General features: G+C 34.1%; 1 protein-coding gene across 1 annotated transcript in view; it reads left to right on the forward strand.

Moving 5' to 3' along the window:
• The first annotated feature begins 17,832 nt into the window (after positions 1-17,832).
• The window catches only part of LOC138711640 (uncharacterized), a 146,618-nt gene continuing 145,943 nt past the window's right edge, over positions 17,833-18,507 (forward strand). The window contains exon 1 of the mRNA XM_069842771.1: positions 17,833-17,981. The gene's annotated coding sequence lies outside the window, so the exon portion shown is untranslated. The remainder of the gene's footprint in view (positions 17,982-18,507) is intronic.

Raw genomic sequence — 18,507 nt, forward strand, 5'->3', positions numbered from 1 at the left:
CAAAAAAAAATTAAGTTTACTTCGACTCCAATCACTTCATCATGACCTGTAAATGTGTACTAACTATTTCTTCTTTTTTCATTAAGGGGAGTCTGCACACCGAATTTTGGCAAAAAAATGAAATTTTGGATTTATTGTTTTTCGATAGTTTAATAGGCCTATGTGTAAAATGATAATCTGATTTTATTTCTTATAATTCTCAGCTTTTAGCCCTATCTTCAGCAAAAATATTGTAGTAAGCCTTAAGACAAAAAATGTTATTAATGAAAATTTTTTTCTTGTCAACCGCTTAGTGGAATTTTAAATTTATTTAGCTGGTTGTATACATAAAAGTACGTTACATATGCCGATTTGTTTCTACATTAAATTTGCATCTTTTGTCACTTCTCAGAAAAGTGCATTCAAAATTCAGGAATTTAACATTGCATGATATGGAAACTGAGACACTATTTTTCTGCACTTTCTTATTTTTGTGACATTGGTGCACTTTTCTCAGAAGGTATTGCACCCAGAAAGCTGAGATTTATGTACAATATCAATATGTTGCCATTTTACACAGGAGGTTAAAAAAATTAAGTTCATTTCTATCTTCAGCAAAAAAAATACTAATAATAAAAAATAATTTGTAGTAATTTTAATGAAAATATTGTTATCAATGATTTTTTTGCCAACCGTTCAGTGGAATTTTAAATTTATTTAACCGGTTTATACATAAAGTTATGATACGTCATATTTTTTTCTATCTTTTATAACTTCCCCTTAAGATTCCAGAGAAGACAAGGACATTAGTGGGTTTATTTCGTACCCTGTATATTTCATTATATTTCTATCAAATAGTCCTGAACACTGAACTATGCACAAGGGAAATGACTGACAAATAGGTCTCTCCAGTTCACGTGTGCGTTTTCAGAATGAAACATATAGGCCTACTGACATATAGTATGCATTGGTAGAGGTTATTTATATACGTTTGAGCTGCTAATTCGAAGTGTGAACTTCAAAGACGTCGGTATAAATCAATATATTTGCTGATTTTTCAGTCTCAATGGACAAAAATGTCATTTTTGTTCATTAAGACTGATAAATCAGTAAATACGTTCATATATATATATATATATATATATATATATATATATATACATATATATATATATATATACATATATATATATATATATATATATATATATATATATTGTCTTTGAAGTTCACACTTCGAATTTGTACCTCCATTTCCCATGGCCATTAGCAGCTAAAAGGTATATCAATAAACTCTACTAATGCATACTACGTGTCACTATATGTTTCATTCTGAAAACGCACAGGCGAACTGGAGAGGTCTACTTGTGAGGCAAAACAGATGACATCATGCGGGAATGCTAAATGAAAACACATTGTAGCAGACGAAACGGACTATACCGTGTACTATGTCTGTGACTCACGAGTAGAAGGGTGCGGGATGAAGCAGTAGAGGTAAGTATGTTTTTAGTAGGTTATGTAGCGACGCTGTTTCAGCCACTGGTTTACTTAACGTCGATGAAACTGGTGATAGCGAGATGGTATTTGGTGAGATGGGGCCGAGGACTCTCCATAGAATACCTAACATTCGCCTTACGATTTGGGAAAACCTCGGAAAAATCCAACCAGGAAATCAACCCAAGTAGGAATCGAACCCATGCCTTAGCGGATCAGAAAGCCGCCTCTACTGAGCTAAGTCGTTGGCTATGGTAAGTATGTTAGTGACTGAATGGTTGCATTATGTGACGCAGTAGTGAGAGTATTCATTAAAAAATATATAGACCTAGTTCATAATCAGTTGCTGGTGATTGCCCTTGTCCTTAGAAAGTGGGAAGTTAAGAAATTAATTACAGTTCGTACTAGATTAAGCAATTTTATTATTAGTATCATTCAATTTCTACGCGCTTAGAGTAACTAATGTTTTCAGCATGATTAATATCCTAGCTAGTGTAATACATCTGAGTCATGTTCATCACAATCAGCACCCACAGTCAAGAAAGTCACATTCTTTCGTTTCTCCTATGTTATAGCAGATATAATCAGTCTGAAATATTTTTGACATTCCCATCAATACAACTGCTAATTTTGTTCACAATTCTCTTGTCTAAATGGATAAACTATAATATATTTTAAATTTTACCTTTTAATTGTTACATTTTAATGCATTACTAGCCGTGCGCTTGGCTATACTTGATATAAATAAATATCATTGACTTAAATCTATTATATTTTCAAATATAGAAATATAGTGACCAGTTTGTGAGCATGTTACTAGTGCAGCTGAGAATGGTACCATTTCCTATACACATCACATCAGCCATTTGCCAAACACAGTTGTCAGATTGGCTATGGCAAATGTAAAACACTCGCACTTAACGTTCCCATTACTTATTTCACACGCCAAAAACGGTGACTCGTAAAGTACTTAGTGAACAATTATCTTATTACGAGTAGCCTTTAAGTTGTCAGTCGTTTTCACCTGAATTAATTTCACAGTTGTGTTTAGTAGGGTCTAACTTATTTTGCATACCAATTTTCATACACATCTGTTCAGCCACTATCGAGTGAAAAAGTAACAAACATACAGATACAGACAGACATATGGACAGACAGGCAGACAGACTGAGACAAACATACAAAGATTTAAACAATTTGATTTTCACCCTCAACACCATATATTTTTGCAAAAGCAAAAATTATCACAAACATTTAGGTTGCAGTTTGGACCTAAGTGCTTGCGTGAGATGAGTAGGTGAGTAAAAGCATACTTACACCAGTTTTATGTTTTAGATAAAATTTGTAGCTAAATGAATATTTATGTCCAAATTTGAGATTAAAAAGTGCATTTTGATTACATTTGAAACTTTAGGACTAAAAATGGCTAGCATAGCTACAAAGAATGAATCAAAATCGAATCACGCAGATTGACATTGAATATCAATCACTATAGAAGAGAAACCTAGGCTCACTACAGCAAATCACAGCTTCAAGAGACACAAGGAAACACCTTTCCTTCGGGGATGCTCAATCAAGGTATTGGATTCGGAATTTTGAACGGAAAATTAGATTTTTTTGACTGGCAATGTTTGAATTAGTCTACGTTACGAACAAGCCTTCTGTCGGAGGAAAACAATTTTGTCGGTGTTTTTACGTAACATAATAATAATAATAATATAATAATAATAATAATAATAATAATAATAATAATAATAATAATAATAATAATAATAATACGAAAGATGAATTTGGCAAAAAAAGTATCAAAATTACTAATGATGTACGGCACCATTCATGGAACAATGAAAAATAAAACACGGAAAGCTACTAGAATGAAATTCTAGAAAACGATGGCTACACCTGTCCTCTTAAATCAGCGGTCATCAAAATACAAGCTCGGGCTAGCGTCACTTACCCGCGGACAAGACACAGCCCTAGCGTGCAATCGTCGCTGCTGGCGGATATGCTGTCTCTCTATCCCTTGTGCACGACGGAACAGAGCTCCTTACCCTCCATGCACTCTACCAATTTCAGCGACTGCTGACGACCACTTGTCTTCTATGGTTCAGAAATTTTCTTCTCAACAGTCTTATTGTATCGTTTCTCTCTGTACGCAAGTTCACTGACAACACACTTCTAGGCATGTTTAACTCTTGGAATGGGTAAGAGCGCTGGATCTGATTTGATGTACTAAATTATAGAGCGGTCTGAGAGCCGTGGGAGCACTCAGTGGGCACAGATGCGCTGCCCTGCAGTCCTGTGTCACAGAGCAGAAGTTGAAGTGCGCAGTGCTTATCAAGTGTTCGGTTTCTCATTACACACCCGGTAGATACAGGCACGCCAGATAACATCAGTGTTTATGAAGCAAGAATAAACTCAACTGCGAGGGGTCAAAGGAACAACCTCACGGGTTAGTGACACCGTTGTGAGAGCAGCCTCATGGGTGTACAACGTCTTACTGATCAGATTTAAGTGTTTCTGGGGGCCGTTTCTTTCCACAGTCCCTGCAAAGGTATTTACTGAACTTAAAATATTATATCAATTATAATAGGTTACTGTTCAGTCAATACTTATCAATTACAACAATGAATTATATGATTATCAGGCATCATCTAGTCTCATCTGAACATGACAGAAACACATTGTAGAATATCAGGTTGACAACTTACAACATGCATGAATTGTGCCATTACGACGAAAATTAGAAACTAAGATGAGTTTTTTTTAGGAGCATGTTAGAGTAGATATGTGATTTTTAAAGTATTTGTACATCATTTTCTAATATGGAAAAACCAAAATTACAAAATATTATGTACAATGGATGTCTTAATTATAAAACAGTTAAAATGCAATTAAAACAGTTGAATGAATTAGTTGTACATATTTGTTAAACTTACGAGTACATCTGTAGTATGATGATAAATATCACTTATTAGATAAACATTTAGAAATATGTAATTAGATGTCCAGCAGTGATAATTACAGATGAGTAGTAATTTGGTCGTAATGTTTGTTGGTGGACGTTAGGATGACGTTATCATTATTGATCAAAATTTAAAATGGCCTCATCACATTACTTATCTTTGTAAGAGGTTTCGTAAAACAATTTATAAATTCGTTAATCTTCGATGATACTTACACATTAGTGTTCTACGAAATGTTTATTTGGCCATTTTTCAGTCTATCATTCAATATGGTATTATTGTTTGGGGTGGAAGCACAAAAATTAATCTTAGTCCGTTAAATTTACTACAATAGCAAATAATTAATTTTTTTTAAGAAACGTTTTGATTATTCAACTAAATTAATTTATTCTGAATTTAATGTAAATGTATTTAACATTGAACAAATTTATAAATATACTGTGTTAAAATGTTATCATAAAATTCGTAGTAAGTTTATATTACAGGCACATAATCATGACACAAGACGAAATAATAATTCAACATTAGTAGAACCTAAATATTTCACATCTGCTGATCTAAAGCATAGCATTAATTTTGGTCCTCGGTTGTATGTAATTCTTTAGCTAAATTACACTCAGAACTTCTAACATGTAACCAATTAACATATAAAAAGAAAATTAGAAATGTGTTATTGTCTTCAATTTGATTAAATAAATTTATAGCCTATGTGCATGAATTAATCAGCCTATATTATATTTTTTTGTATTCTGTAATTTTGGAATATATATATATATATATATATATATATATATCACAAATTGTCCTACTTTATTCACGTACGGTATTATTGCCCTCTATATTAATATTATATGATATAATTTCATTGCAGCTGTAATCTTAATTTTAGCTCCTATTTTATTTTATTTTCTATATCCCTCTTACATTAATATATTATATTATATAATTTCACTGTAGCTGTAATTTTAATTTATTTCCTATTTTATTTTCTATATTCTCTTATAGGCCTATTAATAATGTATATGAACTGCGACCGAACACGAGCGCTGCTCATTCGGTCCTCAAATTTTGTTAATATTATTGTACCTTCTTTTTTATATTGATTGTATTAGGTTATTTATATTTCTATTTGTTGTAATTATGTTCTGTATTCTATACATTTAAATTTAAGCAATAAATAAATAAATAAATAAATAATTGATGTAGAAATACTTTAAAAATCACAAATCTAATTACATATTTCTAAATCTTTGGTCTGGTAACGTATAGTATTAATTGTCAACATACCACAGATTTAATTTTAACAAATATGTACAACTAATTCATTCAACATAGGCCTATGTTGTTCAACTGTTTTTTTTATTTTATTTTAACTGTTTCATAATTAAGACATATTCATTGTACATAATATTTTGTAATTTCTTGTTTTTCCATATTAGACAATGATGTACAAATACTTTAAAAATCACGTACGCACTCTGACATGTTCCTTAAAAAACTCACTTGAGTTCATGCATGTTAATGCATATTCTAAGTTGTCAACTAGATATTCTATAATGTGTTTCTGTCATGTTCAGATTAGACCTGATAATACCGTAGTGCGAAAGCGCTCGTCGTAAAATAAAATAAATATATTTTTATACTCAAATATATAATTTATTGTTTTAGTGATCGGTATTGTCTGAACAGTAAACTAATATAATTGATTCATTGGTAACTTATCTGAAAACAACAATGTCTGTCAAATTAAAATATTGTACCTAATTGTAGAGCCTTGAGATGGCGCTAAAACTTCGTTACGCAACTTAAGGTAATCAGTTTCCAGTCTTATCAACCAGAGTCTAGAAATTTAGATTGTTGCTCTGTGTTTGCGTCAATCAGTTATTTCATATTTGAAGTCGGTTTGGAAAAAACTGGAACGTAGTTTTAATAGTTGATATGAAATATTGCAGAACATTGCATAGTAGTGGCAAAAAAAAACCGGACCGACCCTTGTAGCTGACTTCAGAGTCTTGTTCATTCCAGAGCACGATAGACTGGAAACTAAGACTTTCGTGGTTCGAATCCTGCCTGGGAAGAAAACTGTTTTTTGTTCCTTATTCAAATTTATTCCCAATACTTTCCGATTGCTGATAAAATTCATGTTCTGGGAATAATAAGTTAATTAAGTTGTAAAATATCGAGGATTCGAACCACGAAAGTGTTAGTTACCAGTCTATCGTGCTCTGAGTGAACAAAGCTCTGTAATCAGCTACAAGGATCGGTCCGGTTTTTTTTTTTGCCATTACTGTACAGTGGAAGCTCTTATGTTCGACAGAAAACAAGTTCGACATCCTATAGTCGAGGAGAATTAGACAGCCCTTATACGGACACTAAGAAATAGGTTTGCCATATGAATGGGAATTGGTTCTGTGTCTTGTAGTGATACTGTTGTTAAAGAAAAACAGAATATTTTATTGATTAAGACATCCATATTTAATCATTGGTTTTAAATTAATGAATTCTTCTTTTTCTATTTGAGACAGAGACTCTCCGCCTTCAACATGTTTTAGGATATTTAAGTTTTCCTTTAACGTACAATATTTATTCCTCCCACTACAGGAGGCAGACTGCATTGTGCCGTTTGTGAGACGGAACTGTCGAAATCCGCTGTGGTACGAGAAGCGCATACACAAGTCTCGGGGCGGGACGAAATGCAAGTACAGTACTCTATTCGTTGATGGATAACCAATAAGAATTTTTATTTATTTCACCTGCCACACCCACTATCCTTATTGGACAGAACTTTAAATTCTATTTAGTCGAACTTAAGAGAGAATGTCAAATCTTTGTATAAGGTTATTGAAATGTCAGGAAAAATTAGTTCGATTTCACGGAAACTTCGGTTCCAGTTGTTTCATTATAGATGCAATGGTTTCTAAAATAAATAACACCAATTGAAGCTATTCTAGAATAAGTTGTTTATTTTTATTCAATAAATAAATAAAGTTATTCATTCATTCATTCATTAATCCATTTATCCATCCATCCATAACAGTAAAAATGGTTTTGCCTCTACAAAACACGAAGTAGCCTTATCGAATACAGCTAATGTATTAGAGATTGCTCCAGCGCTGTAACATTGAGAACTTTAAATGAATTGAGGTATGGACTCTGGAATTTGGCAACATTGTGGGAGCTTGTAAAAATTTAAAATTATTGAGCAAGATTTTTTGAGCGCTGTTTATTGTCTGGAAAAGAAGCTATTAATCGTGGAGGAGAAAATGGCGGTCTTATCTGAATGCTTTGAAATTTGTTTTACTCTAATAAACCATCCTCACACTTTTTAATACAATATTGTGATATTGTTTTCGTACGAATTTCCATCGTAACAAAGTTACAGACAACTTACAAATATTTCAGGAAGAATTAGATATATTAGCGAGACGATCTATCTGATGAATGAAAAAATTAAAGTTTAAGTACAAGGTTATTTAATCTCAATTATCGAATTTTTGGCACCAGTGCTCGGTTTTGGAAATATTGTGATTTTTTCGACAAATTTAAAACCACACTTTAATTATTAAAGTTTCATTACTTTGTTGACAAACGAAGTTGACCTTTTAGAAGTGATCTGAACAACAAAGGAAATTTTGTAAGTTTATTAATATCCAATTTATACTCATACCTATTACAATTTTCTAATATTCAACTGATGGTTGATGAAGAGTATTTTATGTAAATCACTGGTAAGTACGAGTATTACAATGTCTACAAGAAAACTTAAAAAGCTAATCGGTTTGCTTTTTCAGATAATATCTGGGTATCCATTATCTTCCTTGTAACCCAATATTGTTCGTTTTTTCTCACTCTTTCTGGTTGCCGAAATTGCCATGAATTAATTGAGGATCTGAGGTAAGAGCAGTATATTATTTATTGATACTTGCTCTCTTAACAATCAGATAAGAATATCGCAAAATCATGCTTATCAGCAATATTCTGCACATAGACTAAAAGTCTGCAACACGATCATGTGCGAGTACATAATATTGTGAACTATTAGGTTAAATCAGAACTGAAGCCATTTTTATAACCGTTTAACAGCATGCATAACAATGTATCATTGAGACTATTATAACGAATCGTGATATTCAGACAGTGGTGAAAGAAGTTTGTGATGTGTATTACAGATATAATTTAAGTATGATTTTGTGGATACTTTTTTTATCTCTTCCTTATCATATGAGAATCGGCAGACCCCAACTCGTGCATCAGGCTCTTTCCATCTTAGGCTTATTCTGCCTCTGATCCTCATTGTAGGTCTCTGGTCGTTCAAAAAATATTGACAGATATACAAATGTTTGTTGATATTGAAAAAACGTTTTAATGAGTATTTGAAACGTTAGGATGTGCATCATAACTCAACAAGATTCAATTATTTTATATGTTGAAATAAAGACAGATTTGTTAAAACTAAAAAGTGGTATGACTCCATAACTGTGGGTATGTTGAACAAACTTCCTGTTGGGGCCCTAACCGTAGATATATCTACATTTAGAAATGCTTTACATAATTCGTTAGTCAATAACCTTTTTTTATAATTTAAATGAATTTCTTGATGCTCATATTGTAATATCTCTTTAATTTCATCAGTTTTTAAGTGTATCAGTTACCATCCACATTCAATTGTATTATATACCTGAAGAAAGCTTTAAATTAGAAAAAGTAGCACCTTCTGCGGACCTTTGGAAAAAGATCTAAGGAAGAGCTTAGTGAAGTGCTTTGTGTGGAGTGTGACATTGTATGAAACAAACCTGAACATTACGACAAAGTTACCTGGTTGAGGTACGAGCAAATGCTGGGTAACTTTCGGTGCTGGACCCCGGACTCATTTCACCGGCATCATCACCTTCATTTCATTCAGACGCTAAATAACATAGATGTTGATACAGCGTCGTAAAATAACCCAATAAAATAAAATGCTTATTTCTCACTCGGCAAGCAGCATTTACCAAGTGAAGTTGTGAATATTTCTATTTGTAATAAAGAAAATTTTACCATTATGTCGGTGGATATACAGTTAGTTCTTGAGGTAGAGAAATATCCATGTCTTTACAATTTCAAATTGGCGAAATATTCACGAAAAGAGATAACAGAAAAGGCGTGGGAAGAAGTTACTGAAAAACAGGAATCTTGGGTATCATTTCTATTAATACAATAATATTAATGAATCAGTCTTCAATAGTTTAACAGTGCATGATAAATAAAATAAACACACATAGCCAGTTCTAAAGACCAGTGCATAGTATAGCTAATGCATTTTTAAATCTCCATTGTTAAAAAGTGACGGGTTAAATCAGCTTCTTGTCTATGCGGGTGACGTGAATATGTTAGGAGAAAATCCACAAACGATTAGGGAAAACACGGAAATTTTACTTGAAGCAAGTAAAGCGATCGGTTTGGTACTAAATCCCGAAAAGACAAAGTATACGATTATGTCTCGTGACCCTATATTGTAGGAAAGGGAAATATAAAAATTGGAGATTTATTCTTCGAAGAGGTGGAAAAATTCTAATATCTTGGACCAACAGTAACAAATATAAATGACACTCGGGAGGAAATTAAACGCAGAATAAATATGGGAAATGTCAATTATTATTCGGTTGAGAAGCTTTTGTCATCTAGTCTGCTGTCAAAACATCTGAAAGTTAGAGTTTATAAAACAGTTATATTACCGGTTGTTCTGTATGGTTTGAAACTTGGACTCTCACTTTGAGAGAGGAAGAGCGATTGAGGGTTTTTGAGAATAAGGTTCTCAGGAAAATATTTGGGGCTAAAAGGGATGAAGTTACAGGAGAATGGAGAAAGTTACACAACGCAGAACTGCACGCATTGTATTCTTCACCTGACATAATTAGGAACATTAAATCCAGATGTTTGAGATGGGCAGGGCATGTAGCACACACTCACACTGAGAGAGGAACAGAGATTAAGGATGTTAGAGATTAAGGTTCTTAGGAAAATATTTGGGGCTAAGAGGGATGAAGTTTCAGGGGAATGGAGAAAATTACACAACGCAGAACTGCACGCATTGTATTCTTCACCTGACATAATTAGGAACATTAACTCCAGACGTTTGAGATGGGCAGGGCATGTAGCACGTATGGGCGAATCCAGAAATTCATATAGTGTTAGTTGGGAGGCCGGAGGGAAAGAGACCTTTGGGGAGGCCGAGACGTAGATGTGAGGATAATATTAAAATGAATTTGAGGGAGGTGGGATATGATTATGGAGACTGCATTAATCTTGCACAGGATAGGAACCGATGGCGGGCTTATGTGAGGGCGGCAATGAACCTTCAGGTTCCTTAGAAGCCATATGTAATAAGTAAGTACGTATTGTTAAAAGTGACTGTTCAAAAAGAATTATTCATTGTTCATAATTAAAACAACAGTGATTCTATACATATTTTTGCAGTATCTTGGGGAGTATCTATATGTTATTTTATACACAATGATATTGCCATGAAAGTGATGCACGGGGGTTTATGAAGTAATTAGCCAAATAATTACATATGGTGGCTGCAGATGATGATGGACGTAGAATAATATCTTCTTGTAAATCAAAGTTCTGTAAAGTGGTTACGTAAAATTTCGCCAAGAACCTGGAGATGTATTCAACAAGCACAGACAATGATGTAGCTCACAGATTAGTAGGTAGGTAAGGAACTTATGGCCCACCCTATACATGCAATTGTTATGCTGAATTTAGTGAACATTTTCGGATTTAAATAAATATTAAACATACTGAATATTGGTAGCATGTTTTTTATTCACATACCTTAATGTTATTTGTAACCTTTCTTCAGCACTGACACATTCCCTCATGTTCGTGTTCTGTCTACTAATGGCTGGACTGATAATTTGCCCAAAATCTTGAAATGTCCTCTTTATCATTCTGTACACTGACAGGAATTTTTCATCATCTAGTGTCAATTCTCGTGATGCTACAAACAACCTAGAGTTGATATTCCTTTCAATGTACGGATGTACCCAGTATCGTTTCCTTTTCCTTCGTAACCTTAAATACTCATAGAACGCAATCAATATCTTCTTCATCGCTAGACGACATGTTCTTTAGAAGTTTCAATAACTACTGAGAATTTAGAAAATGTTCAGTATAGTGATGCAGAGAAAAACACATGTATTCCGCAGAAATGCCGTACCGTGAGGGAGTCCAGTGCGGTACAAAACACCACAAGAATCAATTTTCTTCTAGAGCTTGTAATATTCTACATCAGGCATGTCAATTGATGCCCACAGGAGCAAGCGCGCGCTTTAGAGCCCAGGAGAGCCTGAGCGCTTTACAGCGGAAAGGAAAGAGACAGACGAAAGAGGTAGTATATGCCGCTTGGTCGACCTATATTCAGGGATGGCCAACACTGATTCAATAGATAAAAGGAAAAGAACTTATTAAAACTGTATCCATGTTAATTTTTAGATTTTCCTGAGAAGTATAAGTGCATTATAAGAATGTAAGTTTTAATTTTAATGCTCATTTTTCACAAGTTTGATTTTTTTATTCAAAAGAAATATTTTCTCAATTTTTCGTATAGAAAAGTGAAATTTTCAGGTATAGGCCTATTTATTTAGTAGCCGTAAAAAATGTTTTCGTAAATCTAATATACCGTATATACGTATTACTGAAGATAGTGTATTCAAAATTTTGAAAATATTCACATGGAAATTGGATGTAAGGAAATTAATTAACAAAGCAACTACTGTTACATCATAAGCAAAAGATACGTGCCCATGTGTTGTAAAAATGTCAGCTCTATAGCTTCAGCAGATTTCAAGAAAATCATTTAATATTCTGATGATAGGAAATTGCTCACAAATATCATCTTAAAAGCATAATGCGATAAGAGTTTTGTTATGTAATATTAGTTACACTCAAAACAGATACAGTACCTAGGTAATTTTGCTTTGTACTGTAATATTGTTTTGATTGGTTTATTGATTACTTTTGTAAGGCTAAAAATACCATCAATATAAATTCCAACTTATCATGTCATGCTCAATATCTTTCTTTGGAATATCACTTTCTTTATGAATGATGTATTTCATCCACTTAATACAGTATAATATTATACTACTATGGAATTTAAGTGAATATTCCTTCTTAACTTTCTATTATGTTATTAAGATTTAAAACACAAGTGCAATATTAAGAAATCAGTGTTAGTATTTTTTTTTAATGTTTAATATTGGTGGACCAGCAAACTTGCTATACAGACCACTGTTAAATGATGGAATATAACATGCAGAATATCATGTTGAGGTTGGCTCTAAAGGCTCCTCTAATTAATTTAAATTAATTAATGAAACATTTTTGTGAATTATGTGAATAAATATATGATGATTTTCTGTGTTAAATTTATGAAGAGTCGTCAGTATCGCTAAGAAGGATGTCTTGAGGGAGTTTCCTTTTAAGTCGAGATGGCTGACAAGATCTTGCTCCAATGTTATATGTCACAACTCCAGGAACACCAGGAAGTTTGTTGAAGAAAGATTTTGACATTGAATAGATGTACTGTTCTAGTGGAAGAATTCCCAATTCTTGATGTAGTTGTTGATTTCTTACAAACCAGGGGGCATTTGTTGCAGTACGCAGGCACTTGTTCTGGAGAACTTGTAGTCGATGCATGTGTGTCTTATTTGCTGTCCCGCACACTGGCGCTGCATAAGTTAAAAGAGGTCGTACAAGCGAGGTGTAGAGTAGCATTGAACAGTCAAATCCAATTTGTGAACGTCTATTAACCAAAGGGTATAATTTTCGAATTCTAGAAGAGGTTAGTGTGACAATGCGAGTTATATGGGCATTCTATGTGAGTTTCGTGTCTAATAATATTCCCAAATATTTGACAGCTTCTTGACTGGAGAGCCATGTAACTTGTTCATTTAGAAGAACCAAAGGAGGTGGATTATGAATAGGCCTTAAAGAGAAGATTTTAGCTTCTGTATTGGTAATGTTGAGTAGTAATCTCCAGTCAGAGAACCATTTAGACAACTCCTGAAGGATGTCTGAAGAGTGCTGATTGCAGTATTTAGGTTACTATGAGAATAAAAGAGAACTGTATCGTCAGCATACATAGCTATTTGTGACGGTTGTAAACATGGAATGTCATATGTGAAGATATTGAAGAGAAGTGGTGACAGTATAGATCCTTGTGGTACTCCGGCTAAAACTGGACGAAGCGTTGATTTAATGCCATCTATACGTACTGAGAACTGACGCTCAGATAAAAAACTTTTCACGATGTGTGTGAGATAGTCAGGAAAACCAATTCTATATAATTTTAGCATTAGACCATCATGCAAAAGAGTATCAAATGCTTGGGCAATATCCAGAAACACAGTGGCAGTATACTGTTTTTCTTCAAAGCCTTTTATAATGGATTCAGTGACTCTTTGCAGTTGGTGTGTTGTAGAATGTTTTGGACGAAAGCCAAACTGAAAATCTGGTATTATCTTGTTTTGGAATGTAAATTTACAAATGCGATGATGAATAACCTTCTCAAACAATTTCGATAGCGTGGGCAGTAAGCTAATAGGTCGATAACTTGATGGCAAGTGCTTAGGTTTGTTAGGCTTATGAAAAACAATGATTTCAGCAAGCTTCCAGCCTCGAGGAAAGTACTCAATTAAAAGGGCAGCATTGAAAATTATCGTCAAGTAAGTGAGAGCTTTGTTGGTGAGCTTCTTTAGTACAATGTTGGGTATAAGATCATGGCCTGGAGATTTTTTATTTGGAAGCCTTTGAATGAAGTGAGACAATTCTTGTGGAGTAGTGTAGGAACTTTTCTCTGGCACAGTCGGTTTATTAATATTTTCTATAAGTTATTTTTCTAATTCAGAGGTAGTCTGCTCATTTTTATTCTCGTTTGGGTGAATACATGTTGATAATGAGAAGCAAGCAAGTTACATTTCGACTCTGTCTGTGGCTATTTGAGAGTCTAACTGAAGTGTCGGGATGATTGTTGGCTCGCGTAGAATACGCTTTGTAGCGTACCAAAGAGTATTATCAGCTTCAGATAGAGATGATAAGTAAGACTGATATGACTGCAGGCGATATTGTTCAAGATTTGTCTCGACTAATCGTATGAGATAATTCAGCTTCTTCCGCTGCCATGGTTGCCTCTCTCGTGCCATTGTCTACGAATACGATGTTTTTCCTTAATTAATTGGAGTATGCAAGATGGTAAGTAGTAGCGCGTTAATGGCCACTTGGAGCACATTGTAGAATAATTTACACATGAGCATATTGTGTCCGTAAAATGTTGAACATCATTGTCAATATCTGTTGCTGTTAGTGGATGATATTCTGTGACTAACATTGAGTCTGCCGTTTGAAGTTTGTGCACCACTGTTTTCTTAATCCAACAGGTTGCTTATTCATACACACAACCCTTCCTCTTTCCATACTTAGCGCTTGCTGCCCGCGCACGACGTCAAGGTTAGAAAAATGCGCTTGCTTTGACAACACTGTTCTAGATTATAGCGATAGACTTAGATCGCATTTCTAGATCCTTGAATAACTTTATTTACATCCGTGCGTTGAGTGACGAAGGAATTGTCATATTTTGTACAACCCTTGACTTCGAGCTGTTAGAAGTTTGATCATAGGTCACACGGCCTCTCTGTGAGCCGCTGGCTTGTGTTCGGTTCACACGTGACTACGAGATAAAGCATAAAGCACCCACACACGGCACACTTCCCCAGCGGCGGGGGTGGCGACATTCAAACCAAGCCTCTCTTGGCGACGCGACGTGCTCCATATAGAACAAGGACACTGCATTCTACGAGCCATGTGCAAAAAACATTAATGACTTACAAGCACATAGCAACATTTTCAGTCTTGTTATCTTCCACAAAATGGGCGTCATCGTGTAACACTTGCCAGAACTTTATTATTATACTACATATGTTACCATGTTTCCGACTAAAAGTTTGTCAAATTATTGATCATCAAATTCTTTAAGACACTTTTCAGATTTTAAGTAACTACCTTTTCACTACACAGCAGAACCTGGGTTTCACGTAACCCAGCTTTAGTCTACGCAATTCTGGTTTGTACGTAATTATGCACTCGTCCTGGCAAAGATGCATTTAATTACATAGGTCTATAAGTTAATTCTGAATTATACGTAATTACCTTGTATATAATTTGCGTTTGTAAGTAATATATATTTTTTTTAATTCGAGTTTGAATTGCAGATATTTTTGTTCGCTTTGATACGTAATGAAATTTAATTTTAACATAATATGATTTGTCTTATGACTTTAAATATATTTTGTTAATTTCCTAGAATCCTCAAGATCAGCTGCGGAATACAGGGAACATTATAAACCATGTCACAGTGAAGACGCTGCTTCATTACATCTGTGATCTCAAGGTTACGGGACTAGCAGCTATAAGACAATACAGCCCAGGCGAACATAGAGTCAGCATGTTGCATATTAAATGCTACCTTATTTTCTTTCTCACGGGACTTTTTCGAAACATTTCGAAACAGTGTAGGTCGCTTAGTATACTTGTCTAGCAGTTATGGGTGACAGTAAAACCTAATTTCTACAAGAAAAAGTTAGATTTATATAGAAGTTGAAGTAAATCTTAAGAAAACCAAATATAATTGCAAGAGGTTTGTAATAAACATGTACAGAATAATAAAAAAATTAATAAGTAAGATATTTTAAAATCTGAGTTCGTGGTTGAAGAAACAAATTTTATAGTAAATGTAGTGAACTTACATAAACTAAATATTAAAATTTTGGTTACAATACATGTATTTTATTTTGTAGGTTTAATGACGTGACTAGAGTTTGTGGTTTCCGTCTCTGTAAATTATATGATGAAATGATAATTTCCGAAGACTTGTATCCGAAATTTTTATATTAATATAGTGATGAGTATATAAATATTACTATTCCAATGTTAATTATATATATTTACATAGCATATAATATATCATAGTAATTCTCGGCGTCATCTCTCTTGCAATTAATTAAGCTCTGGATTTCCACCTATCTTTGTAAAGAAATATCTTTCTTACATAACCTTAGTATGAAGAATAGGTAGGCTCCTACACATACTTCTTCAGAAGCTGTTGTGTGATTTTAACCCTGTTTAAGATGAAAAGTAGAAATACACAGAGTGCCAAAAAGTTCTTTTAGAACGTTTCAGGGAGGATAGATGTAGTAAAAGCAAATATCTTTTTTTATGTGACAACTTCTCAGACTTGTCATTGCGACGCTACGAGTTAATAAGTGGTGTGAAGCGATTATGTCCAGTCTCTGTTTCCTGAATACATTGATGTGAAAAAATGTTGTTCAGAGATGTGGTTCAAACTGCCTTCCGTTTGATCGAATGCACAATTGATACTAAGCGCTTCGGATTGTCTGATAGGCTACGCTAAATAATGTCAGGAGTTTGTCGAATAATCGCTGCAGCTTTAACAAAGTGAACAACTAGCACTTCTGCCGTATTTATCGGGGTCTCTTGAACCAGATATTTCATATCCCCACACAAAGAAATCCGTAAGGGATTACGTCGGATGAACGAGGTGACCATAATACTACTAGAAGAATGCAAATTTGCCTGTCTTAGCGATCCACTCATTGCGTTTGTAACACGATTTTCATTACAACGTGTTGCAGGCAAAAAAGGTCAAAACAGAATTGACTGGTAAGTGACCTGAGGGACGCCAAGCGATCTAATCGTTTAGAACATCTACACTGGGAAAATGGTGCATCTGAGATATTTTTGTCACATAAAAAAGGCGTTTGTTTTTGCTTTTACCTCCTCTATCATCCCTGAAACGTTGCACACAAACTTTTTTGACACCATATATAGAACCGGATCTGAAAATGATTCTCTGGGACAAAAACATGCATGATTTCTCAAGTCTCCTGCATGGCCGTTCAGAACGTTTTGGTAATAAAGAAGTCCTGCCATCAACGGGGGCTAGACCCGGGACCTCCCAGTACGTAGATATCCGGTCATTATTTAATAACAGAAAAGTGAATTCTGCAAAATTTCAATCAAGTATTACCTACAAAACATATAATTTTTCTAAGCAAAACATAATTTTTTATAACAATAACATATAGGCTAATGGTACAGAACTGGAAGTGAAATAGATTGCATTTCTAACTAGATCCTATAACTTTTATAACTGTAATGAAGAAACTGAAATTATAGAAACAAAATCTGACAAAATTTACAATCACTGCTTATCGGTATGTATTAAGGGGATTGTATATGTGTACTTTACACGCTGAGGTATTAACTATAGGTGATAGTAACACATATAGAAACAAATATGGTACTACATATCAACACACATAATGACACAGCATGACGAAGTAAGTAATAGAAAGAACTTATCTTCGAAAGCTATACCTATTTTAAAAACGCAGTGTCGCCGAAACATATAACAAGTGCATTTCTTCTCTTTGTCCATCCGTTTTCTTGATTTCAGTGCAACCTCTCGGATTCTGTCAGGTATAGTACAACTTTTTATTAATTATTATATACTTATCAATAGAGTTTCAGACGTTTATGCGGAAGGGTGAATCGATAAAAACTTCGTAAGGTTTAAATGAGAGAAAGATCTAGAGATATTAAGCGAATGAATGAATGAATGAATGAATGAATGAATGAATGAATGAATGAATGAATGAATGAATGAATGAATGAATGAATGAATGGAATCCGGAAGAACATTTCAAAAGTACAGAAAAATACGTCTTTGTAAGGAAAATTGTGGCTGAGAGGATGTATTTATGCGAGATCCAAATATGCTAGCCACTTCTCTCAATCCGATTTTCGCCATTCCAAATGAAGAAACAGAGAATGTTGAAGGCGATATCCAAAAATGGACATAACCTAGCCTAATAACTGCCACGTGAAAAGAGGATGAAACAAGACAGAATACCAAAAGGGCAGAAACGCCAAACATGTTAAATGCCTGAACATCGACTCGGATGAAGGGACATCACTGTCCTCGCAAGAGAAGGGATCCGAATCC

This window comes from Periplaneta americana, chromosome 13 (genome assembly GCF_040183065.1).
Source record: "Periplaneta americana isolate PAMFEO1 chromosome 13, P.americana_PAMFEO1_priV1, whole genome shotgun sequence".
NCBI lineage: Eukaryota > Metazoa > Arthropoda > Insecta > Blattodea > Blattidae > Periplaneta > Periplaneta americana.